The following is a 27,204-nucleotide window of genomic DNA, read 5'->3' on the forward strand; positions in this document are numbered from 1 at the left end:
GCTTCCTTTCTTTTCTTTGGCTGATCACACCATGAGACTCGCGCAGATAGTGCCAGGCCTTACAATGTTCAGCCCTGGGATGCCTCAAAGTACATCACCAGCTGTCCATTTCTGTTTGCAAACATGAAATGATTTAAGGCAGCAGCATCACTAGGAATTAGGCTGCAGCATCAGGAGAAATTAATAATGAACTCAACTCAGTCAGAAGTCTCCAGATGTTTTACATGTTACAGGGAGTGCTGAGAACAACACACACAAGGCATTCCTGCTGCTGCATTTGGGTGTTGTTGTTGTTTTTCAGAGAAACATGTAAAGGGACAACTTGCCCATCTTCTTCATGTGGAGTATATACTCCTTTCAAGTGCTCCTGTGTCTCCACAAAATGAAGAATGAATCTCCTCTTTCATACATTGCAGTGGCGCCTGTACTGGCACCACTGAATCCCACAGGAGAGTTTCTGCCTCTGAAGGGCTCCTCAGGGTAAAGGGACACCTGTTTCCTTTTCCTGGAGTAAGCACCTGTGGGTTAACTTGAACCTGTGCCAGCTCTATAGCTGGTGCAAGTCCACCTTGACCCGGAAGGCAGATCAGGCCTTGGAAGGTGGTCAGGATTCAGCTTGCACCACCAACACTGAACCTGCCCCCCCGGTCTGATCTACTATCCTCCCCGCTCCCATCACCACTCTGTTGGGTTGAGAAAAGACCCCTGTCTGAACCCCTGGAGAGCTGCCACAAGTCAAAGTATACAATGGATCACTAGTCTTCACATCAACTTCTTTGCAAAGGGGATATATGTTCTGTGATACAGACCCAGTTCACGTGAAATGCTAGCCACGGTGGCTGGACATCCTTGTTGTCCTGTATCAATGAAAAATCTACCAAGAACACATCCAGTACTCCCCAGCAGTTGCGCATCGAAGTGAAGAAGCAATTGTGATAGGAAACTGTCTTTTAGGAAAGCTTGTTTTGATACTGATATTCTTAATGAGGAACTCATGGTAAGTTTCCAAGGAATTCTGTTTTCTTCCTCTGAAATTTCTCTTAATCAAGACCCTCCAGATTCACCTCAACATTTGGCTTTAGGTAAAAGTCTGAGACAACTTTGGTGTGTGAACTACCATTCACCCCCTTCCCTGCTTGAGAACTTTGATTAGGTGGATCAAAACTGGCTTTGCTTTCATTGAAATCCCTCAGAAGTTTCACTAGACCAAGAACCTTCAAATTTGCTTCAAGCAAAACCTGGTGACAGCTCTCGATGCCTCTCTTCAGAAAAGCTTTGTTGAATCTTTTTAACCATGATCTGACCTCAGACAGGAATGAAAACAGGGCTCTTCCCTGTTCCAGTGGTATGGGCAGGACTCATCTGAAATGGCCAGCTTTTTTGTGATGCAAGGTGATGCACTCTGCAAAGACTACGTAGATTAGAAATAATGCACTGCTTACTGACTCACTGCTTGGTATACCCAGCAAGCAGCTTCTTCAGGAAACAGTGACTCAGGTGTGCGGTGAGGGGCACAGCCTTGCCCAGAAGGGAAAGTAACCAAACAGCTAAACATTTATTGATCCTTTGCATACCAGAAGAATTAAAAGTGCTACGCGTTAATACGTATTTGAGGTTTCCCCTGTGACCAATCCCTATTCCCCTTGCGGCACCTAGAAATATGTTTGTTATGAAAGTATTCTGCGCTTGAACCAGATGCTGAATACTTGCAGTAATAAGGGTGAACGCTTTCTAACAAAGCTTCAGATAGCTGGCTGAAGGCGTGTAAAAAGAATTGATTCACATTGGCTCCAGACTGCATAAAAGGTCAACACAATTCTGTGACACATCTGCTGGTGCGCCCAATCTTAACTGTACAGACATGCACAAGACAAGGCTGGGTTGATAAGTGAATACTTTTATTGGGGAACACAAGTCTGGAATTCAGTGGAAAAACAAGGCACAATGAAATAGCTGATTCAAAAAAGTGCAAATTCACTTAGAGCTCAATCCTATGCATGTCTGCTCAGAAGTCAGTCCCATTATAATCAATGGGGCTGACTCCCCGGTAAGTGTGGATAAGATTGCAGCCTTAGACACATGAAGATGTGTTTCACATTGTTTGCAACCATTCTGAATAACTTCAGTTGGTATATCACAGCTCAATCCTATGCTGCCCAATGCCCAGGGCTGCAGCAGTATCGAAACGGCTGCCACTGTATCGAATGGATGCCAGGTAGCTGTTGGCATCTCCTCAGGGGAAGGGGACATTTGTCCCCTTCCCTTGGTAAGGTAGGAGGCCCTACAATGGGTCTACTCAACTCTGCGCTGGCTAAGGGGGGGGGCTCTGGATCTGGCGGAGCAGAGATTGGCCAGTCCCACCCCCTTTCTCCCCACCATCCCTTCCCCCACCGTCCCCCATCCCTGAATTCCTCCCCGCACCCCTGCTCACCTTTCCACTGCTCGGAGCAAAGGACAAGCTCCAGGCGGCACATGAGGGGACTCCGGTTGGCACTGACCCAGTGTGGACACACACTGGGCTGGTGCCAGCACTGGGCCGCCAGTATACATCACAGACGTACCTTATGGCATGTTTGCGATGCTCAGTGCTGGTGCTGGGCTGGCACTGACCTCACAGAATTGAGTCCTCAGTCTCCTGTATTAATTAGCACTCCTCACAGCTCAGCAAATTTTCTGTAATGCTCCATTACCGCCTTCCATATCATACCTTCCACCCACTTAGGAAAGCAATTGGGACAGTGGCAAGGAGAGGAAAGCAAAGTGGACCCAGCCCTCATCTTTAGTTCCAGCATGACCTTCTTCCCCTTACATCTGCCTGGTCCCATTCAAAATTAACTGGATATGCTGAGCATGCCGGGAGTGCTCTGTCCATCCTGTTTGAAGCAAAGAGGACCAGGTGTAAGAAGGTGTAACAAGGAGATGGTGAACCACCTGAAGGAAAGGGGCAGGCCCTACCTTCCTGTGCCCCTATCCTTGCCCACCCACACAGTGAGGTGGCAGTGGTGTCAATGGTACTGGCAGCAATAGAGTGAGGGTCAAATGTTTAGATAAATGTCTAACAAGAGGAATGATTTATATTCTGCTGCTATCCTTTCATGGCTTCCACGTAACAAACGCACTTGATGAACTTGGACCCCACCTGTAGCTGATAGTAATTACAGAGCAGAATTTTAAAACAATTGAGACCAATTAGATGCTGAAAATGAAGCACATGCTGTAATGTCATGAGCGTGCATGTAAAGGGGAAAACTACCATAATAAACTCTTCCACATCAATAGAATTACTACAATTAACTGTCATTTCATACAAGGAAGGGAAGAGGCTGAGCTGGAAAAGGGTGTGTGGGTGTGTGTGTGTGTGTGTGTGTGTGTTCCACATTTTCACCTCCCATGAAATGAGCCTCCCTTTGGGGCAATTTTGCACACCCTCCTCATAGATGGTGAAAAACAGATTACAACGGTATGGATGCTAGGGGATCAAATACACTTTCCATTGAAACCACATACAGAGGGACATCCTTTACTTTGGGACACAAATATGATATGTGATCTATCCCAAAGCCCAGAGTTTCATTGGTAATGAGGATGGCCATCCCTCTTCCTCCCCAACCAACAGAGATCTGCAGAAAAATGATTGCAAACAAGTGTTGGAAACATGAAAAGAGTTGGTGGTAAGGAGGGATTGAGAACATTTTCACATTTTTGGCAAATTTTTTGGTGAAAATCAGGCTCTGTGAGACTGCAGCATAGCCCTAGCACGGAAACATCTCAACTGTCTATGACGCTAGCACCAATTCAAGTACAGGCTCCATATGCAGAATGAGGGTCAGGGGAGCCAAACTGGAAATTGAACCAGATGGCATGAGTCTGAGTCCAGCTGAATATAATGTGAGCTCCTCTCCATTTTATTATTTTCAATTATTTTATGTAGTAAAAGGAGCATCTGTGGGCAGTTTCAAAATATATTACAATTCAAATTTGTATCTTGTTTCTGTGTATTCATATTCATTCAGTTTAATGCAACTTTGTGAGATTTTTTTTTATGACAACTGACCAGAGCCCCATAGTTAAAAAGTTATATATAACAGAACAAAGGCGGCCATTGTATATCCATTTACATGGGAGTAAGTTGCAATGAAGTCAGTGCCATTTACTTCTGAGTAGAAAGGCATAGGATTGTGTTGAAAGTCTATTTTGCAGCAATTGCCAATATGTCTATGTGTGCCTTTTGGATGCTGAGAGCAAAAATGTTTGTGAAAATCCTTCTCTCCTCTAGCTCAACTCTAATCTTAGATGGTCTGCAGGGCCAGCTTTTAACCAGTTGGACAAACTGCTCCCAATTGGGCCCCACGCCTAAGCATCCCGCCCCCGTGCTAGGGTAAGCTGCTCTAGTCTTGTTCCCAACATTGCTATTTACTTACATTTTGAATTTGTTTTTTCGAAACGAAAAAATAAAATTCACAGTTTTACTAAATCATTTCAGACACTAAAACAAGTGGTTTTGTAACTATTTACTTGTCAAAGGTAATCTACATATTTTGTTTGTTTACTCATAGGCTTACATGTATGCAATTTTATATTAAAATGTGCTTAGATCTACTTGGTCCCTTAACTCATATGCACTTTTTAAGTGCACATTTTGATTGCTTTCCATTCTACCATAGAGAGATGAAGTGTATAATAAATTTTATTTATATCTCTGCAATTCTACAGACCTTGGCTATGAACCTGGGATCTCACAAAAAAATGTTTTCAATTAGGCCCTGTGGCTCCTAAGTCCGGTGTTGATGGTCTGAATGGTACTCTGAAACAATTTAGTCCAGAAACAGTTGCATTTGCTCTTTGTGTGAACTAGTTATTCTGATATTAATACAGATACTTTTCAGTCAGTCAGGTTGCTTCCCTTTCGTTATCCAAAAGGAGTTCTGAAAAGTTCATTTCCATTCCCAAAATGGGAACTGGGGGGGGGGGGGGGCTTTACAAAAGAAATTCTTTCATTTCCCATCTGGCCACACCTGGAATATCTGCCAGCCCTTATCCTAACACCATCAAGGTTCACAAATTAAAATTCACGTTTATGCTCGCGAGATTTAATATCTTCCCCTCAGCTGTCCATTCTGGCAGATTTTCCAATATTCCACAAGATCGCAGATTATGTCCTTTTTGCTCTTTAGAACCGGACACAGTGGAACATATATTACTCTGTTGCCCGGCCCACCAATCTCTCAGAGATACTCACTTGGAACCCTTTTTATCCTCTTTTTCTGACACTTCTATTGACCCCTTACTTGTCCTCCTGAGCGACAACTCTGTGGTCATTACCAACGCAGTAGCATAATTTCTTTCCGCAGTCATTAAGCTAACCCCCCCTGATCCTATTCCCCCCTCTTGTCTCCTCTACTCTTATTCTTACTAGTCCCCTGTTGCGACTTTCCCTTTTGGCAACACAGCCACTGTGCTGGCTATTGTACTGCTATTTATTGTTTTAATGCCAATAAAGGTTTATGGTATGGGATTAAAATTCACCTGTTGTGGACCATGGGACCCAGTGAAGTTTCAACACGTTTGTCTGCTATTCACAGGTTGATCACCACAGACAGAACTTTTGCATCACTCACTGTCACTTTGAACACATTTAAGTGGTGACCATTCATTTGGCTATTAAATCATAAGGAGACATCCAGTGATGAACATGATTGTGTAAATTAGCCCTTCTGTGAGCCTTGATCTAGAGCAGTGATTTTCAATCTTTTTCCTCTCGTGGCACACTGGCAAGGCACTGAAATGGTCAAGGCACACCATCAGCTTTTTGATAATTGACAAGGCACACTGTGCTGTCAATGGGGGCTCACATCCCCAAATGGTCCTATTGATAAATGACCCTCTCCCAAATTTACACGGCACATCTAGGGACCATTCACAGCACACCAGTGTGCCATGGCACAGTGGTTGAAAATGGCTGATCTAGAGAATTCCTTTACACATATGTAAAGGCTTCTTACAGTGCATTCCTAAACAGGTCTTCTCAGAAGCAGGTCCATTAAACAGAACTTACTCCCTAGCAAGTGCAAACAGAATCACAGCCTGTACAAGTATCTCTACTATCATCGCCCAACCTGCATTCCTTCCTCTCCTCAAAGAATCACACAATTATCCTCATGGTTTTAAGGACTTACAGTATTCTGCTAAACTTATTCTCTGTCAAAAGCTAAACAACCACATGCCTTTAACCATTTCATAAGCTTGATTCTCTGTCTCTCTCTGCGCCAGTGTATTAAATTCTCACAACTATGTAGTAAGTCCTTCCTGGGTGTGTAAAATCCTTCCTGGGTTCAGGCTGTGGGTGAGGATTGCATGTTTCCATATTCAGAAGTAAACTCCAAAAGAGACTATATCCGGGATTCCATTAGGCTGAACTACCTGACTTGCTAGTTTTCTACATGCAGGGAGTTTCCACCACTCATCATAGGCAAACATTGAAATATTGCACCACATGTCATCAGCCTCAAGCAACAGAGTCCTGGAAGAGCTTTGCCTCCTGGCTCTTCGGACTGTATAAACTCACTGGCCTTCTCTGTCCCTCTCAGGTATTGTTCATTTGTTTGTTTTGCTGTAACCAGCTTATTTTTCAACTCGCCTACACACAGGAATGTGCTTGATGTGACAGCATGACAGCTTCCCAAGCTTGCCTCCAGTGTTGGTGTGGCCTGCCAAATAGAAAATACCTTTCCACCACGTGACCCGCTTCCTCCTTTGCAAGAGTCTGGCTTAATTGCACACTGCATCTGGCCTTTACACAGCCCCAGTGATTAACAAGAGTAAGTCCTGGCTTGAGCTTCTGCCTCCAGGGCCTGTATCAATTATCATCTGGCACCCACTAGTCTTGCCAACTTTACAGAAAATGTTTGTATCTCCAAACGCGTCAGGACCATAGTAAATCAGGTTTTTTTAGAGGCACTGTTGGTTCCGCTGTCTACTTTGCCATGGCAACCTATTTTACTATTTGATTCTCACCATAAAAGGAGAAACACCAGGAGTGATCCATACAATGAGATTGTATAATGAGCTCCCTTGACTGCTTGATGCAACATTCAGTTCTCTTTTGTACATTACTCAAAGTCCATTCTTGGGATGCAATGGCTAGGGCTGACCTTCCAGTCCATCCTCTTGCTTGAAGCCATTTGGATGAGCGAAAACTCTAGATTTTAGACTTTAAACTGCCATCAATGCAAGGCTCCAACCTGTAAAAAGTGAGTTTCATTTAAGTCCTGTTTAAATTAATGGGACTTTAAATTAGTCACTGCTAACTTGCTGTATTGATTTCAATAGAGCTTAAGGGCAACAAACTTTCTGAATCGGAATTTCTGTACATTGTCTGTTCCCAGTTTACAGCAAGCTCTGCAAAAGGAATAGCAGGCAGACTCAACATTGCTTCATTAGGATGCCACAACTATCTGTGGTTTTCCACTCCTGATGCAAAAAACCACACAGTCACTGTTGAAGATAAGCAATCCCAATTGGACGGGAGGTTTGAGAATATTATTGTTGGATCTGAGGGGGGAAAAAAAAGTCTCAAATGGACAGGCAAACTAATGTCTACATAAGCCAGTTTTACCTCTCCTTCACAGCAATAATTGGGATCAGTATTAGATGCTCGTCGAAAGGTCAGCACTCCTGGATGAGGAATAATGATGAGTAATTAAAGCAATTGTAGATGACGGTAGGCACGAATCAAGCAAAAATGCAACTCAGGTCTGGACTGCAAAAACTACGTACCCACTTTTGCAGGCGTGCCCTGAATCAGCAGGCCCTGTGCATGCAAAAGAGGACACAGAACTGCAGAAGTGAAAGGAAAAGGTTCACATACATCCCTACAAGGTGTACTTCAAATAAAATGTTATAAACAGAGATTGCACTGCTTAATGTTTTTAAATAATTGCGGACATTTCATGAAATTTGTGAAAGAAACAAAACTTCAAACTATTTTATCTTTTTTCAAGAAAAAACAGCTCATAGCCCAATCCTAACCTGTGCTGGCACAGTTAGACCGCATGGCCTGCACTGTATCCAGCGCAGGTTAGGAGAAGGCTGGAGATTGACTTGGGGTAAGGGGTATTTTTCCCCTTATGCCCGGTAAAGCCCTGGTCTGCCCTATGGGACTCCTTGGATCTTTGCCAGCTATTTAGCTGGCACAAATCTAGAAGCCTGGTGTAATGCCACAAGGTCTGAGAAGGGGGTTAGGATACAGCAGAGCCCTGCTCCGCCAATCCTACCCCCTCCCAGGCCTGATCCGTCCCCTGTTCCATCCTCTCCCTATATGAAGTCTATATGAAAACCTGCACAGACTTAGCTTTTAGGCATCCATTTGAAATGATGCATATACAAGTCTGGGAATACTGGCGTAGGGTTTTAAAAACACTGGTTAGAATTCCCTATATCTGGACAGGGTTTCTCTGCTTGGAAAAAAAAAAATTGATGGCATTTTCAAAAGGATCATAACAATGAATTGCAAACAAAACAAAAATCTAAAATAAAACAAAACAAAAAATCTAAAACAATTCCCAAACCACAGTAGAAGTCTCAGCTCAGTTCAAGTTAGAATTGTGAAATCAGTTTTGGTTGACTTGCAAGTCAGTTTTGGTTGACTTGCTTGTGCATGTAGCTCACTTTGTGTCCTATAAGTTGATGACTTTTGGTGCAATGACTTTATGAACTGTGTGTCCACTGTAAACTGCTGTTCCTTGAATTGAACTGAAATTAATTTAAATAGGACTTAAGCACGATGTGCTTTCTCTGGCTTGGAGCCATTGCTCATGAGCTGATGTGGCAGGGTACCTGACCTTTGATAGCTGTTTCATGCATGCAAATGATCACTAGACTATCATCAATTAGTCATTCGGTGATGAACATACATGTATAAACGTCACTGGTACTCACCTTGGACTTGAGGCGATCTTACTGACATCAGTGGAACTACTTCTAAACAAGTGATTTGGACATTGCTATCAACATTAGAACATGTAATGGCACTTAGAATGTATTTATAGTTATGTGTAATATCACTGCAAGGGATATAAAATGGAACACTCAGAGAAGTGCGTAACAGAGCATGGAGTAGAACAGCTCAGCCCTAAGGGCACGCTAACAGCATCAGCTGGGAGGGTAATTCCTTCCTGACCACATTTTGTTGCACAAGATAACACTTCTTCTGCAGCATCTCTTCACAACTTGAAAATATGATCAAGGGCTGCATGTTTGTTTCTTCTGTCATTTGCAGCTAATGAGTTTCTAGGTGAGAACATAAGAAGAGCCCCACTGGATCAGGCCAAAGGCCCATCTGGTCCAGCTTCCTGTATCTCACAGTGGCCCACCAAATGCTTCAGGGAGCACACAAGACAACAAGACACAACCTGCATCCTGGCGCCCTTCCCTGCATCTGGCACTCTGAGGTCTCTAAAACCAGGAGCTTGCACATGCCTATCATGATTTGTAACCTGTGGAGAATAAAGGGCTTATTTTGGGCCATCATCTGCTTACTGGTGTCACTTCCTACTTACTGATATCACTTCCAGCCCTCAGCTGGCGCCATGAAAGCTCTTCAGCCCACTCTATGAAACAAGTTTGACACCCTTGACCTAGGAGACCTCTTCCCCTTTCCTGTTCTGCTGTGGGCCTTGGAACAGACAGGCTTTGATCTCACTGAGGTGGTAAATCTGTGTCTGGGATGCACCACTGCAGCTGGAGGCTTATATACACAAGAATCCCTCCACGCAGAAAACTAGCCGAGTCTACCCTAGCCTTCTTCCTGCCATGCCAGTCTTCTACGTTCAGTGATTGCTTAAAAAAAGAAAAAAGATAGATATTCAAACACATGAGCCCTTACTTACGGCTATAAGTAATAAAGCCCAAACACAGCAAAGTACATGGAAGGCCATATTTGCACAGCACTTACCACTAGATGGTATCTGACCATCTGAGAGGGGGGCAAGTTTGTGTTGCAATCCACACTTCCTGCTCTCCAGAGCACAGTCTGGAAAACGGAATGACCCCCTGAGAACACAGAAGTTGGCCATCTTTGTCTTGGAAGAACGGGGGTGGGGGAGAACATGCCAATGAAGAAACATTGCATTTAATGAGAAATAAGGTTGTGCAAAAGTATGTTTATATTAGCTGGGTAGATTAAGAGATGTAGATTTGTTAGCCTGGCATTCATCCAGCAAAACTTGTCAAACCAGGTTACATTTGAATGTGCCTAGAGCAAGCATGCGAGCGCTCAGTCCAAAGATGTGTGGAGCTGTGTACAGGCATGCTTGATTTGGGGTGATTTTCACATTTCATCAAAGGAACCACCTGATCCCCTTTCAGAGGTAATGGGTTCTGAAATTCATTACTCCATTTCTGTGTTTGCTTTGGTTACTGGGGCCCATTGGAGGAAACTTTGGTATTTTAATTTACTATTTTTTTTTCAATTAAGAGACAATTCCTTTAAAGATAAAATATATTCTACTGCGTTCTGACTTATAATCCATAAATCCCTCCCTGCCTCTGTTTATTTATACCCAAGGGAATCTTTCTTGCATAACATGCCAGCCTGAATTCTCTCGCCCCCACCAGAGTGCAATTTCACTTACATTTTTATTGGAGGGGGAGGGAAATATCACACACTAAGAAAATCCTTTTTTGGGGGGGGAAGGGTACTGGAATTCTTCAGTGTAACATATACCGTCTTACACAATCATTTAATGCCTCAAAAAAAAGGAGTACCTTCATATCATTACAACTATATCACCCACTATGATACCTTTCTAGGTTTTCTCTTTTAAGATCTGTGGGACCCAACGAAGTATAAAAAGTCTCAGGTGTGCAGCTTGCACTTCAAAATCATAAGAGCATGCAAATGGCCCTACTGGTTCAGACTAAGATCCATATAGCCCAGTATTATGTTTCTAGCACATTCAATCGGCTTCCCCTTGGAAGTTGATAGGTAGGTCATGAAGACATCAATAATCCTACCTCTCTTGTTTGTTCCCTTCATCTGCTGTCTTTGTACATTTACATTTAGCTACCATGGCTTCAAGCTATTGACAGGCTAGCAGCCCAATCCTAACTAGGACTGGGCCAGCATTAATGAGAGCAGAACATGGTTCCGCTGTCGTAAAATGGCCTCTGGAGGCCCAGGCAGCATGCAGCCAGCAGCCATTTTAGAAGTGCCACAGCTAATGACATCAATGCCAGACACTAACTGCCAGACCCAGTTACCCCTGACACTGACGGTAAGCCAATGGGGTGGGCAGAATGGGGTGGGGAGGAGGGCATGTCAGGTGTGGGTGAATGGTTAGTATTGGCAGCAATGGCTCCACTGATATCCTCCGCTTCGTTTTGGCCCTGGCACATCTCCTTGCTTCTACTTGGACTTGTGCCAGCTAAAGAGCTGGCACAGGTCTGAATAGATCTATGGGGCTCATGCAGTAATGGAGTAAGGTAAGTAAAAGAAATGTTTACTTACCTTTCTGCCCCCTCCTGGTCTCTGGCTACCTGAAGGATGCAGCAGCATCTGTGCCAGTACTGTTGCACTCTGTGGGCAGCCTTTAGTTAGGATTGAACCATCATCATCAATCATCATCATCATCATCCTGCCTTTCTCCCCACAGGGACCCAAGGCGGCTTACAACAATCTTCCATGAATTGATCTATTCTTTTTTAAAGTCATCTAAATCTAGTGGCTACCTTCGTGGGCACACATTTGGGCACAATCCAGTCAAAACCTAAGTGCTTTTAGTCCCACTGATTTCTAAGAGAGAGTGTGCACATTCTTAAATATCTCCCACTTGCGATGGTGTGTCCCAAGTATGCCTATATCTACTCTCATCTCCTAAGGCCTGCTGCAGCAGCTCTTATTCATTCCCCTGTCCCTGCGTTTCAGGCACTGTTCTCAACATCAGTAAGCTCTCTCTCCTCCACTGCTGTCAGGAAAGAACGGCACTTTCCTCTTCTGGCCCTGTCTGAGAGTGCCGATTCCACTTCCTGAGTCCTCCACAATCTTTCTGGTCTCTGCCCTCCTCCTATTGGTGAGCGTTGGACTCCCTGCAACAGTGATCTTCTTCACCAGGTATCGCGCCAAGCTTGGAGCCTTTATTATCTTCCTCTCTATTAGGACTCCATTACTAGAATCTCGCTATCTCATTGGCTTGGTACCTAAGGTAGGGCTGGGGGGGCACGATGAGTTGGTGCGGTCTAATGCATAAAATATCAAACTGCAAATCAGGACTTCCCCAGTTAAAATCTCATTTCTACCATGAACTCATTAAGTGACCTTAGGCAAGCCATCCACTCTCAACCTCAGCACCCCAGCTGCAATCTGGATATAATAATAATTATCTTATGGGGAAGGATAACACCAAGTGAATGCATGCAAAACACTTTGCCCACAGAGAGCACTATACAAAAGGTAAATATTATTATTGGTGGCCTTCCTCACCACGCCTCTCGCTCATCTTTTTCCATACCAAAAGGCTACAAATGTTTCCATTTTCTCATAGGGAATGTACTCCAATCCCTTTACTGTCTTGATTGCTCTTTTCTGAAATCCATTAGTGTTGTTCACTTACAATATCATATCACCCCTCTATCCCCTGCATACAATACCTATTGTGCATTAATGATTTCATAGATTGGGTCCAACAACGTTCAAAGAATCTCAGGAGTGCATTCTGCAAAACCCAAAGCATCACTTTTCTTTTCCATGTTACAATTTAAGGTCGCTCTTGACTGATCTCATGCCCATTCTTGTCTTCAGCATCCAAGCAGCCTTTAGTAATCTCAGCACTGAGAATAATGAACGAAAGCAAGCAGTTTATATCAAACAGTCATTAAATAACATTTTAATTGATAAAAAACACATTAATACTAAGGGCAGCAAAGCAAGAAGGAAACCACAGCCAAGTCTAAGCATGGGAACGAAAGATCAGACATGTTACTTAGGCCCAGAGAAGGCTAATCCCCCCATTAACTTTGGAAAGGAAAAAAAATGAAACAATGGTGAATTTGGAATGTTCAACTTGGGAACCAAAACAAGATAATTCAAGACTCCAAAATGCAGAGACAAAGGCCGCAATCCTAACCAACTTTGCAGCACTGACATGAGAGCAATGCAACTCCAAGGTAAGGGAATAAACATTGCCCTACCCTAAGGAGGCCTCCCTGACTGCCCCCCAACTATAGGATGCAGCACATGCCCCACTGGCACAGCTATGCCAATGCTAGAGAGTTGCTTAGGACTGCGCCCAAAGTCAAGTAAGGAGAATTTTGTATCCATCTCTACACTTGAATAATAATTTCAAATCCAGCCCATACTTACAGTTTCTACATGATGCAAATCGGTCTCATTTTTGACTCAGGAAATCTGTCTCATATTTACACGTCTGAAACCCACACAGTGGTCCAATCTTAGGGCTAAGTACTTGGGGGCACAGAGCTCCAATGTAGTCCCTGCAAATGTGAATAAATGGCACAATTAAAAGGGTTAGAGCTGCCTGAGGATGACGTACACACATACTGCCTTAAACTGAATGGCATAAACAAGTAGCCCTTACCACTACCAGGTAAGTAGTCCTTACCACTACCAGATATGATACATGCAAGCCAAGAAGCTGTCCTTTGGCAGTCACCATTGCCCTGCACTTTAAAGGTACACGGGATAAATAATATTGGCAACCATCCCTTATGCAGTCGGACAGCCACCTGCATTCACACAAAGTAGTACAGCCTCAGGAGGACTGTCACACACCAGTTGCTATCCTTGAGTCTGTGCCCCTGGGCCCAGAACTGTAAAATGCCACACCCCCAACCTAAAAACATCTGGCGAAAACTGGATGTGACTTTTTAGACCTTCTGTTCACAGCCTCCCCAGCCCTCAGAGGACCTGCAATGGGGCCTTTAGGAGAGAGAGAGGGAAAGAAGGCGGGGAAGGGGGCCATGGTGGTACCCCTCACCAGAAGGAACCATGGGCATTTGCCACCCCAACCCCCCAAGTATGCCAGTGCACCACATGCTTTTTTCCTCAAATAAGGAGGCATCTGTCAATCATGCTTGAGGTTCAGTTTTGCCTCTGTGAAAGGACTGAATTCAACTCCATGGGCCCCCCACGGTCCCTTTCAATACGAGGCCTCCATTTCTTCAAAGCAAGATGGTGTTTATTTAGAGCCTGTGCAGCTTGGTTGGTCTGCACTCACATTCTTTGATGACAGCCCTCGCACTGGAATCCTGCCAGTCACGTTTCAGAACAAGAAAGAGGTATTGCACAGCCAAAGCAATCACGCTAACCAGGTGGCAGACGAGTCTTTGGAAGAAAAAAAGAAAAAAAGAAAACACCCTGGGTAAATGGGGACATGCTGAGATGGGATGCGAAACATGCAAGCCGACAAGCCTGTAATTACAGCTCTCACAGCCTGCCTGCATTTGGCAAGAGGATGACGACCACTGAAGAGGAGGAGACTTGTCTGGAAGTGTTTGTGTGCAAGCAAAGCCTACAAAGTACAGAAAAAGGGAGACTGTGGACAGTGGAGAAGCAAGAATGTCCCAATCCCTGCATGCGGAAGGACTTCTTGCCCTTCTCATCCAGGGGGTCTAAAGGTACCTGAGGGGGGACATGATTAAGACATAGAAAAGCAAGGGATAGATAAGGTGGATAGAAGGATCTCTTTTCCCTCTCGCACAACACCAGAACCAGAGGCCTTCCACTCAAATTGAGCGACAGGAAAGTTAAATAAGAAAAAAAAAATATTTCTTTAACCTGCATGTAATTGATGTGTGGAACTCCTTGCCACAGGATGTGGTGAGGGAGTCTGGCCTAGATTCCTTTAAAAAGGAATTGGAAATATTTCTGGAGGAAAATTTCACAGCTTACAAGCCATGATGGGTCTGTGCAACTTCCAGGTTTTAGAAGTTGGCTACCTCAGAATGCTAAATGCAAGGGAGTGGCACCAGGATGCAGGTACCTGGTTGTCTTGTGCGCTCCCTGAGGCATCTGGTGGGCCACAGTGAGGTAACAGGAAGCTGGACTAGAAGGGCCTTTGGCCTGATCTAGCGGGGCTCTTCTTATAGGGGCTCACTAGGAGAACAAATGATAGAACACTTGCTTGGAGGAAAGCCTGTTCATTACCTTGGAGCCCCAAACACTCCAACCCTCCTACCTCCATTTTTTCCCTCTTAAATAAACTTTGGTCAGGTACTTTACACACACACAAAAAGCCTAACTGGCACAGCTAAACGGCAGGGTATGAAGGCAGGTTGTTACTAAAGTGATGAGAAAGAAGACGGGCAAACAAAGCCTCGTTTTGATTGAAAACACATTTTTTGTGTTGTTTTCTTGGCTCTGTGGTATATTTTCCCCCTGGCATTGGCTGATGCATTCTAAATATTATTTCAGTATGTGACTAATGGAAGAGTACGATTCAGGTTTCATTCTTCCTTCTCTTAAATAAACACCAACCAAACTTTGATTTTACACTGAGTAAATAACAAGAAATGGAATGTTCCCATCAGTGAAGGCCTGAGTTACACAGGGATTTTGTTTGTATGTGTGTGTGTCGGGGGGGGGGGGCATGTGGGAAGAGAATGACAAAAGATTGGCACAAACACAGAGCATCTGAGTCAGGATTGGGCAGATTTTCTACTGCCTCCATTCTTGTGTAGACCAAAGAGTACATGAATCAACACCAGGGGGAAAAAAATTCAAACAAGCCCATACAACCAGTTTTAGGTAGCAAATGAAATATCTATATACAGTGTACACAGAGATACAATAGCCCAGTGGTTCCCAGTGTGTGTGTCCCGACTCACAACGCCCTGGGGCATTGCGAGGCATTCCCTGGGATGTCACAGGAGGACCACCGTTCAGCAGCAAAACTCACCAAACTCACTCCCAGGAAAGCATGGATAGGATTGTAGCTATCGTGTCAGCAGATGCAGCCTCAGTCATTGCCCATGTACCGTCCCCTTAAATAGGGTGACCAGATACAATGGAGGACAGAAGTGCCTATACATTTAACCATTGTATAAAAGAAGGAATTTTGGCAGGTGCAGCTTTTTAAACCCATCCATATTGAGTTGCACCTGCCAAAATTCCCTCTTAAGAACATGAAAACATAAGAACAACCCCACTGGATCAGGCCATAGGCCCATTTAGTCCAGCTTCCTGTATCTCACAGCAGCCCACCAAATGCCCCAGGGAGCACACCAGATAACAAGAGACTATACAATGGTTAAAGATATAGGCACTCTGGGCCTAATCCTATCCAATTTTCTAGGACCAGTGTAGCCATGCCAGTGGGGCATGCACTGCATCCTGTGGTGGGGAGGCAGTCACAGAGGCCTCCTCAAGGTATGGGAACATTTGTTCCCTTACCTCGGGGCTGCATTTCGGTTGCACCGGTGCCAGAAAGTTGGATAGGATTGGGCCCTCTGTGCTCTACTGTATTTGATCACTCTACCCTTAAAAACTAAATATAACAGTTTAATTTTTAACTGATTTTTTTTCACAAACATGAGAAGTGCAGAAAGCAGAGATGTGTTTTTATTTTTCATCTTTTTCTCCTGCTTCTACATATCACAGATTTCTCAGCTCTGTTCCAACAGACCTCCTCCAACACCTCTTTCTTCCTCATTGGCAATATATACACTTTTCTTGCCCCCCTTCCACCTGCCCTGCCTCCCAGCAATGTCCATGCAGACCCATTACCATACTTCTTCACCAAGAACAGTCCTGAGCACTTGGCTGCCTCGTTATGAGATGGCCCTTGCCCCAGTGCTGAGCTGCCTCTGGCTTGGTCTCCCTCTCCACACCCTGTATTGATGTGCCCTGCTCCTTATACAAATGAAAGCATCAGGAATGCTGGGTAGGAAGTGAGCCCCCCACTTTCCCATGCTGTCCTTATTTTTATCATTCCGATCAACCTGCAGAGGAATAGAATTGGGCTGAAACAGCATGCAATGTGAGAGTGTATAATGTGGGAAGTGATCAGAATATTTGAGGCTGCACAATGCCTGAACTTCTTACATGATGTGCAGTTTATGGCAAGTAAAACATGGAAATTCTGGATTCAAATGCAAACCAAGGTTTACAGAGGTTTAAAAGACTCATATAAAGTCTTTATAATCCCCAAAGCATGGATGTTAGAAGTGAAGACAGGTGCAGCACAAGACAGGGGCCCAAAGTGCCTCAGCCAGAGGTAAGGGGAAACTCTTCCCCTTACCCCTGGGTAAGCCACCGCAGCCCCAATGGGTCCCCTCTGACATGTGCCACTTCCAGAGGTAGCATAAGTCTGAGGAGAGTGGAGTGGCTTGTAGTCGCTCCACACTGCTCAGAAGCAGGGGCTATGATCCAGCATATCTATGGGCTATGTCAGAATGCCAGATGCAAGGGAGGGCACCAGGATGAGGTCTCTTGTTATCTGGTGTGCTCCCTGGGGCATTTGGTGGGCCGCTGTGAGATACAGGAAGCTGGACTAGATGGACCTATGGCCTGATTCAGTGGGGCTGTTCTTATGTTTTTATGTTATGTCCCAGCCCCACCTCCTGCTTCCCGCCTGCCTGCCCTGGGACAACCCTCCGCCTGCCCTCCCCTGCCTTGGAATGCCTCTATCCCACCCCCTACACACCTCCTCTCCACCCACCCCAGACCCTTGCTTTGGCTGAGCTCAGCTGATGCAACCCTCCCTGACCATGTTGGTATGAATTCAGATTCCGCAGGCCAGCACATGTCCCTGCGCCAGTCCAGCCAACTCGGGGAGGCACAAATGTGCTTTATGGCACGTTTGTGACCCTCCCGGGCTGGTGCAAGGGACTTGCGCTAGCCCAAGGGCAAGTTTGGATCGCGCCCTTAGTTTCCCCTAGCCTGGCTATACACTCACTCCTACCTCAAACTCTCCATCACATGCTGGACTTAGTCTGAGCAGACTAGCCTAACCCCTGGCATTGCCCAGTATGTTTCCAACAGCTGGAGAAAGGGGCAAGAGAGCAAGGTGGAGCTTGGAACGGCTTCAGTGCCAGCTGGCAGCACTTTGGAGTCTCTGCTGGCTTCATTGCTGCTGTACTGAGTGTGCTCAAAATAAGGAAGTCCTGGAGCACTGACTGTTTTGGACATGCTGGAACACAGAAGGAGCCAGCCAGCACAACCCGGACCTGCTGCGTGGCAGAGGAAGGTGACTTCTGGCTGCCTTTACTAATTAAAGTTATTTATAAATCTATTATTACATTACCACTGCTACTACTGCTACTACAAATATTTGTATACTGCTTTTCAATAAAAACTAAAGGTTTGTATATATATATAAGCAAAAGATGTACCCCTGTACAGATGTACCCCTGTAAACACGCAAGAACTATCTGCTTCCGTTTTTAAACTAGCCCCCTTTCATCCTATGAATGCCTAGAGCTTGTACCTCTTACCCTAAGCATCTTTGCATTCAAATTTAAAATTGATAGGACTAATCATCTTAGGGCCCAATCCTAACTTGCGCTGGAAACAGGCAGGCCTGCACTGCATCCAGGGCAAATTTGGGGCCTAAAGCTGCACAGCCAGAGGCAAAGGGAAACCTTTCCCCTCAGCAGCGGACCGCACCGCACACGAGGCAAAGGTCCGTGATGGCGCCCCGTCCGCGGACTATCATCACCCCCCCGTACAAAAAACTCCTCTCCCCCATTCACCTGAGGCTCCTGGAGCTTTGCACAACCTCCGCTCACATCAGGGAAACGTCTTTGAGGTTCCCCAACGTTATAAACTGTGCTTCCAGGAAACCGGAAGCACAGTTTCCACCCCCATCGGGAGCCTCAGAGAGGCTTCCACGGGGCCCTAGCACCTCGCGCCCGAGGCTTTTGCCCCACTGGACTTTATGGTAGGTCCGCAACTGTTTCCCCTTACCCTGTGTCATGCTGCAGCAGCCAAATGAGTCTGTTCATTCGAAACTAATCTAATCTAATCTAATCTAATCTATGCACCTGAACGCTTTGTATTTATAGAGCCATGGAAAGAGTCACATTACTAAAACTGTGCAAATTCTAACCCTTACAAAAATTAGGGAAGCAGTCCTATCTGGCACTGGGGCCAGTGCAAGGCCCCTGTGCCAGAAGTAAGAGATTTTGAAAGATCTTTAAAGATGTCAGGGATACCATATGGGTCAATCAACGGAAACAATCATGATTCAATCAGAATAGATCATCAAATCTATAATGGCTCATCAAGTCTACTGATGTGGTCGAGGCCCACCCAGTCTTCATGGGTTGGGCCTGAATTTGCATGTGATTAATAATTACTGTTTTTAGTAAGAACAATCATGGTTAAAGCCTGATAAAATTGTGCCACGTCTGCAAATAAGTTCAAGTTCAACAGCCTAGAAATTCTTTGGAAATTCAACAGATGCGCATGACTCAGAAGCATAGGGAGAAGAAGTGCCTCTGTTTATTTCTTTTGCTCCTGCTCCAGAATGCTGGAAACCATGTTTAGTGTTACTTCAAACCACTTATGAAACACAGCGTCTACCCAGGCAAAAAAAAAAAACCAGGCAAGCCTCTTGCTTGCTGCATCCCCACTTGTTTGGAAACTGTTGCATACTGGTGGCAAATCAGCTCTTGCAAATCCAGTCCTCTGTCACTCCTGGCAAAATGTAAAGCAGGTGTTGTATTATATACCAGCATTATGCAATAGTAGCCTCTAGACCAGGGGTCTCCAAACTCCGGCCCAGGGGCCAGATGCTGCCTGCGGCGAGCCTCTATCCGGCCCTATCCGGATAGATTTTTTTTCTTTTTTAACTTTCCTATCCGGCCCGCAGCCAGCCTCTTGTCCCCTGAAAGCCTCTGGCCCACTTGGCCGAACATGATTGGAGCTGTACTCTGGCTGCATCAGGAGGGTGTTCTAAGGGCCAGAGAGGTTGAATGAATGAGCCCATTCACTCATCTATCTGTAATTTATTTATATAAATTTTATATTTTAATTTTTTTTCTGGCCCTCTACACCGTGCCAGATATTTGATGCGGCCCTCTGGCCAAAAAGTTTGGAGACCCCTGCTCTAGACTAAATCCCTCACCGGAATGTGACGGAGAGAAAACAACCATCGCTATTAAAGCTCTTCAGCCATCACCATTGCCATTCCTCTAACTATTTACAACTCCGTACTACGTAAATCCGTTTTGTTCTTCTCCAAATTAGACATTAACGTTTGGTCTCAGAAGTGCAATCATCTAACCTGTGGGCCATTTCAGCGGCCCATATAATTTTTGTTTATGGCTTTAATCGTTCTCATGTCCCCATCAAGTTCACATCCTTTGCATCTTGGCAGGTATGCCTTGAGTGACAGGAAGAGCTTTGTTGTGGTCGGTGAGTCATTACACTTATCCTCCTGCCACTCCTTGGGTGTGTATTTTATACCACTGGGGCCATTTCACAATAGCAACAGTGCATCTTTGAAACAATACAAGATTGCCTACAATGTCAAGGAAATCTAGTGAGTCAGAGGCTTTGATATGAGGCCAAGGTACCAGCTCGTCTCAAGACTTTTGACTGCTGTGGATCTTGTGAAAGCAAACAGTGTGCAAGTTAAATGGCTTTCACTGGGAGGACGACACTTCACTCCCAGGGCGACTTACTTATCAACTCCCTCCTCCACAACACCTGTGAAATTTCTGCTATACGTACTTCTGACTGATCCATCCCAACAGGCACAAGAGGAAGAGATTGCTACAGCTCTCTTGAGGAATGGAGAACCCTACAGAGAGTCTAAACTAGTTCTTCCCATTAAGAGCAGCCCTGGCATACCCTCAGAAGGAAGTTGGTCATTCTTTTTTGCCCCTTCCGGTCAGAATTGGAGGCAAGAAATTCTAACCAGGATGGCTAGTGATACAGTGTGCAGGAGTTTGACTTAGACCTGGAAGATCCAAGTTCAAATCCCCACTCAGCCTTGAAGCTTTCTGGGAGACCTTGGGCCAGTCACTCTCTCCTAGTCTCACCCACCTCACAGAGTTGTTGTAAGGACAAAAGAAGGGGAGGAATCTGATTCCTCCGGAAGAATATGTTGGCTTTGGGCAAAGCAACACCAGGATTTGGCTCGCTGTAGCTATAGCATGATATTACCTGGAGTTTACCGATTGTTCACTCTCCGCAACTGATAACCTGAGAGGTGAGAGATTTACTAGTTGCTCCAGCAAAATATTGGCTGCTGACAAAAACCAAATTATTCTAACTATGCATGTAGCTAAAGAAAAAATTAAACAGAGATCTCAAGTATTTAGCTGACCGCAGTAAAAACCTCCCTAGGACTGCCAGTTATCATATCAGAAATGTATTCCATTAAGAACCTATTTGCAAATTAAATATGAGCTATATTAATGATGTGGGCATAATTACGTGAATATGCTGAATCCCTCTGGATCTCTGCTTAACTGAGTTCATTATTACTGCACTCAGAATTAGGAGCAATATTTTGCCACCGGTTAGACTGGCTAATGATCCTGATGGCAAGGGAGGGTGACCTTCCCATGTAGCATGATTTATACAGCAGGATACAAGCATTATTAAAAACAAAAACAGCCAGGCAGGTAGTCAAGTCTTTTAAAAAATATGTTAGAACAGCGGTTTCCAACTGGTTGGTTGTAACCCACCAGCCTGGGAAGCACTGGTCTATTCCCCTTTAAGGGAGGGGAGGGGGAAAGGCAGCGACGCAATCCTCAGGATCGCACCGCTGCTGGGATAGAAGGGGAGAGGTTTTGCCTTCCAGCAGGTCCAACCAGCTTACGTGCAGGGAGCCCCATCGAACCCTCCGCAGGGCCCCCGGGCCTCCGATTCACTAAAAATAGCAATTGGAAACCACTTCCAGTTTCATAATCGAAAACCAGAAGTGGTTTCTGATAGCTATTTTAAGTTAACTGGAGGCTTGGGGAACCCTGCAAAGGGCTCTGCAGGGCTCCTCTGCACCCCCCAGAAGCTCGCTGAACCTGCTGAAAGGTAACTCCCCCCTTCTGTCCAAGCAGCAGTGCATCCTGGGGATTGCATCACTGCTGCAGCCCCGCCCCCACAAACAGTCAAGTGGTTCCCTCCTCCCATGGAGGACTTTGGGAATCACTGTGTTAGAAGATAACCAGAATTGTTACCTTCCCTATTGGACATGGCTACTTGGAGAGCTCCTGGTAAAAGGAAGATTCAGAGTCCAATCTTAACCCTGCGCTCCCTGAGCATTTGTATCCGGTTTTATTGCACCCTGGTCATTTGCATTCCACTATAACTGGGCAACAAATCCCTTGATATATACGCTAAAACTCTTAGCATATATAACAGGGGATCATGCTAACCCTACCTTTGCATTTTCAAAATTAAAAGTGCATCTAATATAAATATACATATATTGGGATACAAATAACTGGACACAAATGTCCAGGGATGCCAATGACTGCGACATAATCATCCAGGCAGGGCCGCTAAAAGCTGGCATTGGGCGCAGAACAAGATGCCTGATTAGGTCCCTCTTTCCTATTTTTCCTATAAATTATATGTTACAACCATTTTTAAACAAGTTTTTAATTGACAGTGATAACTTAGTGTGAGAAAATTGAAACTAAATGAAAACATTTATTAGAATGGGATGATCTCCTTACTTTGTGTAGTGCTACTGCATTTCTTTTTTATTACCTCAGCAAAATTCTCATTTGCTTTTTCTTCTTCCAATAATGTAGGGCATCCAAGGACTGGCTTTCACTATCTCCCTCCTGGTGGAATGATCTTGCCAGACCTTTTAAATTTTTTTTTCTTCCTTTCTGTGCTCTAGACCAGGGGTGCTCAAACTTCAACTTTAGGGACCCTGGACCTTTAACAAGTGTATAGAAGAGAGAATTTCAGCAGGTGCAACTTGTCATCCCACAGATGACAAGCTGCACCTGCTGAAATTATCTCTCCTACACAATTTTAAAGGTCCAGGGTCCCTAAAGTTGAAAGTTTGAGCACCCCTGTCCTAGACCAGGGGTGGGAAACCCCAGCCTAGAGGCCATTTGCGGCCCTCAGGGTATCCCAATCTGGCCTGTAGGGAGACCCCCATCTCCAATGAGCCTCTGGCCCATCCGAGACTGTTGGAGCCCGCGGTGACCTGCAACTGCTGGTTGTGACCACCAGATGCAAGCTGTAGGCAGAGTTAGAGCAAGGCCTTTTATAATCTCCATGAGTTTTCTGTTTTTCCCTAGGCGTTATTTTAAGCCCCCCACCACCACCACCACCACCAATTGCCTCTGAACAAATTATGTCTCCATGTGTTTCTGGCTTGGTCTGTATGTTTTCACTGTGCAAGAGGTGTGTGTCAAACGGTTCATAGTTCTCACATGCCTGTATTATAGTTCTCATGTGTATTATAAACAAGCTCAGTAAAATTCATTCATTCATATAAGTTCTGTTTCTAATATATTCATTTATGTAAATTTATTCCAAATTGAAATGTAAATTAATTCTTTTTTTTCCAGCCGTTGACAGTGTCAGAGAGATGATGTGGCCCGCCAGCCACAATGTTTGCCCACCCTGCTCTAGACATATATTGGTACTTCTTACTATTAATTTCATCTTCAGACAATGCCAAAACACATGGCAACTTGATCCAAAGCCATGTATTCTAGACACACAGTAAACTGGAAGAAGGGGTAGAACTGACTACTGGAACCTGGGAATTCTGTGAATTCTAGTGGGTGACCTATTGCTGGGGCCTAGTAGTTCCGTTCCGACGGTGAAAGTTTCACTTTCCCATGTTTGAATTGTACTAATACATGTGGGTGCTTATGGAGAGGACCTGGGCTGCATTTCCACTACAGCTTTCATTCACTATCAATGCACTTCTATTCCACCATTCGGGGTGGGTGGGGGGTTGACTGTAATTTGTTAAGGAATCTGAAAGCTGTTAGAGCTACCTTAACAAACTGAAATCTTCAGAATGCATTGGGTAATAGATATGCATTGAAACTGGATGAAAACTATAGTGGAAATAGCCCTGGATAGTCTGAGATTGAGGTACCCAAATTTATTTTGTAATAAATTGGCTTTGTACTGTATAGTTTGTTTTATGTGTAGTGTAGATATGTGTAGTTTTGTCACGGCCCGCACCCCTGGAAGCCTGGGCATCAGGGATTCCCCCCCCCACTCAGGCCTGGAGATGAATGGCCTGAAGCATCTGCAAACTGTGTGTCGAACACCATAGGTGTATGTGCAGGATGTGTTCTAGTCATTTTACAAAAACTATATGATTAGCAATGTAAGGATAATAAGTGAAAAGCAGTATAGTATAATGATCAGAATGCTGCACTTGGATTGGGGCTGAAATCCCAAACAGTTATGAAACTCATTGGGTGACACCGGGATGGAAGGAAAGACACATGAGCACTAACACACATGTTTACTCTGTATGCTTACTTCATAGTGTTATCACCTAGAAAGAAAAGGAAAATCCTATGTGTATTCTTCTGAGCTTCATGGAGAAAAGATGAGGGACAGATGGAATTTGCAATTAGGAATATTAATAGAAAGTCTCGATTTACTTTGAAAATACTATGAATACAACCAATTAATTTCACAAGGCTAATTCACATATTTTCATGGAGGCAAACCCAGGTTCCTCTCTAAGTGCATACTCATCAGGAAGTTGTGACCATTAACTGCAGTCTAACATGTGCCTATATGAGCCAGGCATTTCCAAACACAAGTTTGCCATGTTAAGACTTGACATGCATGCTTCATATGTCCTCGTAGTCATCTGAAAATCATCATTTGTGAAGGGGCTCTAAGTAAGGCAGCTTGTTTGAATCAAATTGTTCATTATGTGTCGAAGAGACGCAAGTTACTCCTTGAAGGCTATTGAAACACATTGGATGGGAAGAAATATTCAGAGAATAAAGTTCTTAAGGCTATTGGATGTACTGCTAGTCCTAAATATGTAAATGGCATTTTGAGCACTAGGTGGCAGTACCGTATGAACAATGAGGAATTTGGGGGGGGGGTCATTTTATTCTAAATTTAACTTTTTTCAGATTGCCTATGTATAATATACATTTCCGAGATACTCATGAATTAAACCTTGTGCATAAACAACTTTTAAGATTACATCCACAAAGCAGCAAGGACAGTGGGGTCTAGGGAGGGCTTTGTCAGTTGCGGTTGCAGATGGAACATTGCACTGCTGGTCCCAGAACCACCCAAAGAGCAGCCTTCAGCAGCCAAGATGGGCAAGGGTCCAGTGGGCACATGGTCAACCTCACACTCCTGAACAATCTGTCCACATCCTCAGGCTGAATGAATTGAAATGCACCCAACATCAATTGAAATGTAAACTGGTATAATAGGATCCAAGCCGTGGATTCTATCCAAGGGTTCATTTAGATACCTGGTTAATCAATCCTATTGGTAGATGACTTCCTACTGGGAAAGACGTCTGTGTGACAGAATATTGTCCAGCCCGAGGGGTTCTTTCAATAATGCTCTACCTGCATGGGAATTGCGTTTCTGCGAGTGGCTCCCACAAGACTGGGATGATATTTCAAGGGGCCAGCCAAGTGGGCAGGGACTGATTGCACAGATCTCAACCACATAATTCACCCCGTCACTGCAGCAGCCTACCCAGAGTAGCCTGGCAACATACCAATAATGGCAGCAGGAAACATGGGGTATGCATGTTTGATCCTCCTTGATCACAACTCCCCCAAAACACCACTCATGGCAGCTGCTTCACCTGACATACATCCCAACTGGGCTGGCTTGCCAGCTGATCTGCTACTGTGACCCCTAGCAGCAGTCAGGCCAAGGGGAGACAAACCCCAGGCACACACAGAAAGTCTGTATAAAAATCCTGCCTCACAAGAAAACATCCTCAGTTTCTGAACAATTCAAACTTCAGTGGGATAATGCAGTCATGTCTAAAATTACATGCGATGCTCGTGTAAAAAGGAGGAAGGCAGGTAAACTATGTTGCATCAAAATTGATCCGTGCTCATTCATTTTTGTGAACTGCAGTATGGATATAAGTAATACTAGAAAAAATGCATTTAGTGTGCTTCCATTAAGGCTGTTTATGGTGTATGATTGTCCTGTTGCCCACGCCCATTCCAAAAAGGAGCAAGGCTATGTGGAGGAAGAGCAAAGATGACGGACAGGCATTCAACTTCTTCAGTCTCTCCCCAGCAGGTCCCATGCAAGCCGCAGGATCCTGGCATGTGTTCCATTTTGCAGCATTCCACAGCCAATCACTTATTTACAGCTTTTTAAAAAAAACCATTTCTGCCCAACGTTGCATATATGCAACAGGGTACACCTTGTGTACACCTGTGGGCTGGGCAGAAATGGGTTAATGCTGCCTTGCCACCTAAATGCCCTCAAGGTGACTCACAACATATTTAAATTATAAAAGCGACTCCATAAAAACACAAGTAAGAACCACAGCAAAACAACACTGAGCTCATGGATCAACCAACCAGAAGCACCTCATTCCTATTAGGGTCAAGCCATAAGCGATGATAAATGTGTGTGTACTTCCATTTCTTTTCAAACTTGCATGTCTTCTCTCTCTCTCTCTCTCTCTCTCTCTCTCATCACATGCAAGATGCATCATGCTGCATTCAATATCAGGTTCCCTGCAAACTTTTTATTTATTTATTTACCATATCTCTATCCTGTCTCCTCTTCCCCCCCCCCACCAAAGGGGACCCAGTCACGGATTGAATCTATCAGCTAACAGTTAGCATTTAACCACAGAGACTATTGAAAACATGTAGAGAGGTGCTCAGGAATGCAATTAGCTTGGCAGAGGCAAAGCATGAAGTCATTATCGTTCAGTCATATGGAAGAGCACAACAGAAAGAGATAGATCTTGCATGAGAATGCAGAAAAGCAGAGATACAACAGAACCAGGTGGTTATTGCCTCAAGTGGGGCGAGACCCATATGTTGAGGGATAATTAACATCAAGCCTGATTTGACCCATAGTCATTCAAAGTATGAAATATTCAGTTCTCCAAAGGGCCAAGAGAGATGGAGGCACTCATACCCTCCTAAGGTACATTGAAAATGGATCTGTTCCATGTCCTCACCAGTCAGGACTCTCTGAGTGTTAGCATTTGGAGTGGAGCCTCCTCCCCCAGAAGAACCTAATGTGCAGGCAGGATTGCATAGGAGTAATGCAACCATTGCAGCTAGAGA

General features: G+C 44.6%; 1 protein-coding gene across 1 annotated transcript in view; it reads left to right on the forward strand.

Annotated features, from left to right (window-relative positions):
- Positions 1-27,204, forward strand: part of LOC136638587 (zinc finger protein 585A-like) — a 904,673-nt gene that overhangs the window by 262,264 nt on the left and 615,205 nt on the right. The window lies entirely within an intron of this gene.

The sequence above is a fragment of the Tiliqua scincoides genome, chromosome 2, assembly GCF_035046505.1.
Source record: "Tiliqua scincoides isolate rTilSci1 chromosome 2, rTilSci1.hap2, whole genome shotgun sequence".
Taxonomy (NCBI): domain Eukaryota; kingdom Metazoa; phylum Chordata; class Lepidosauria; order Squamata; family Scincidae; genus Tiliqua; species Tiliqua scincoides.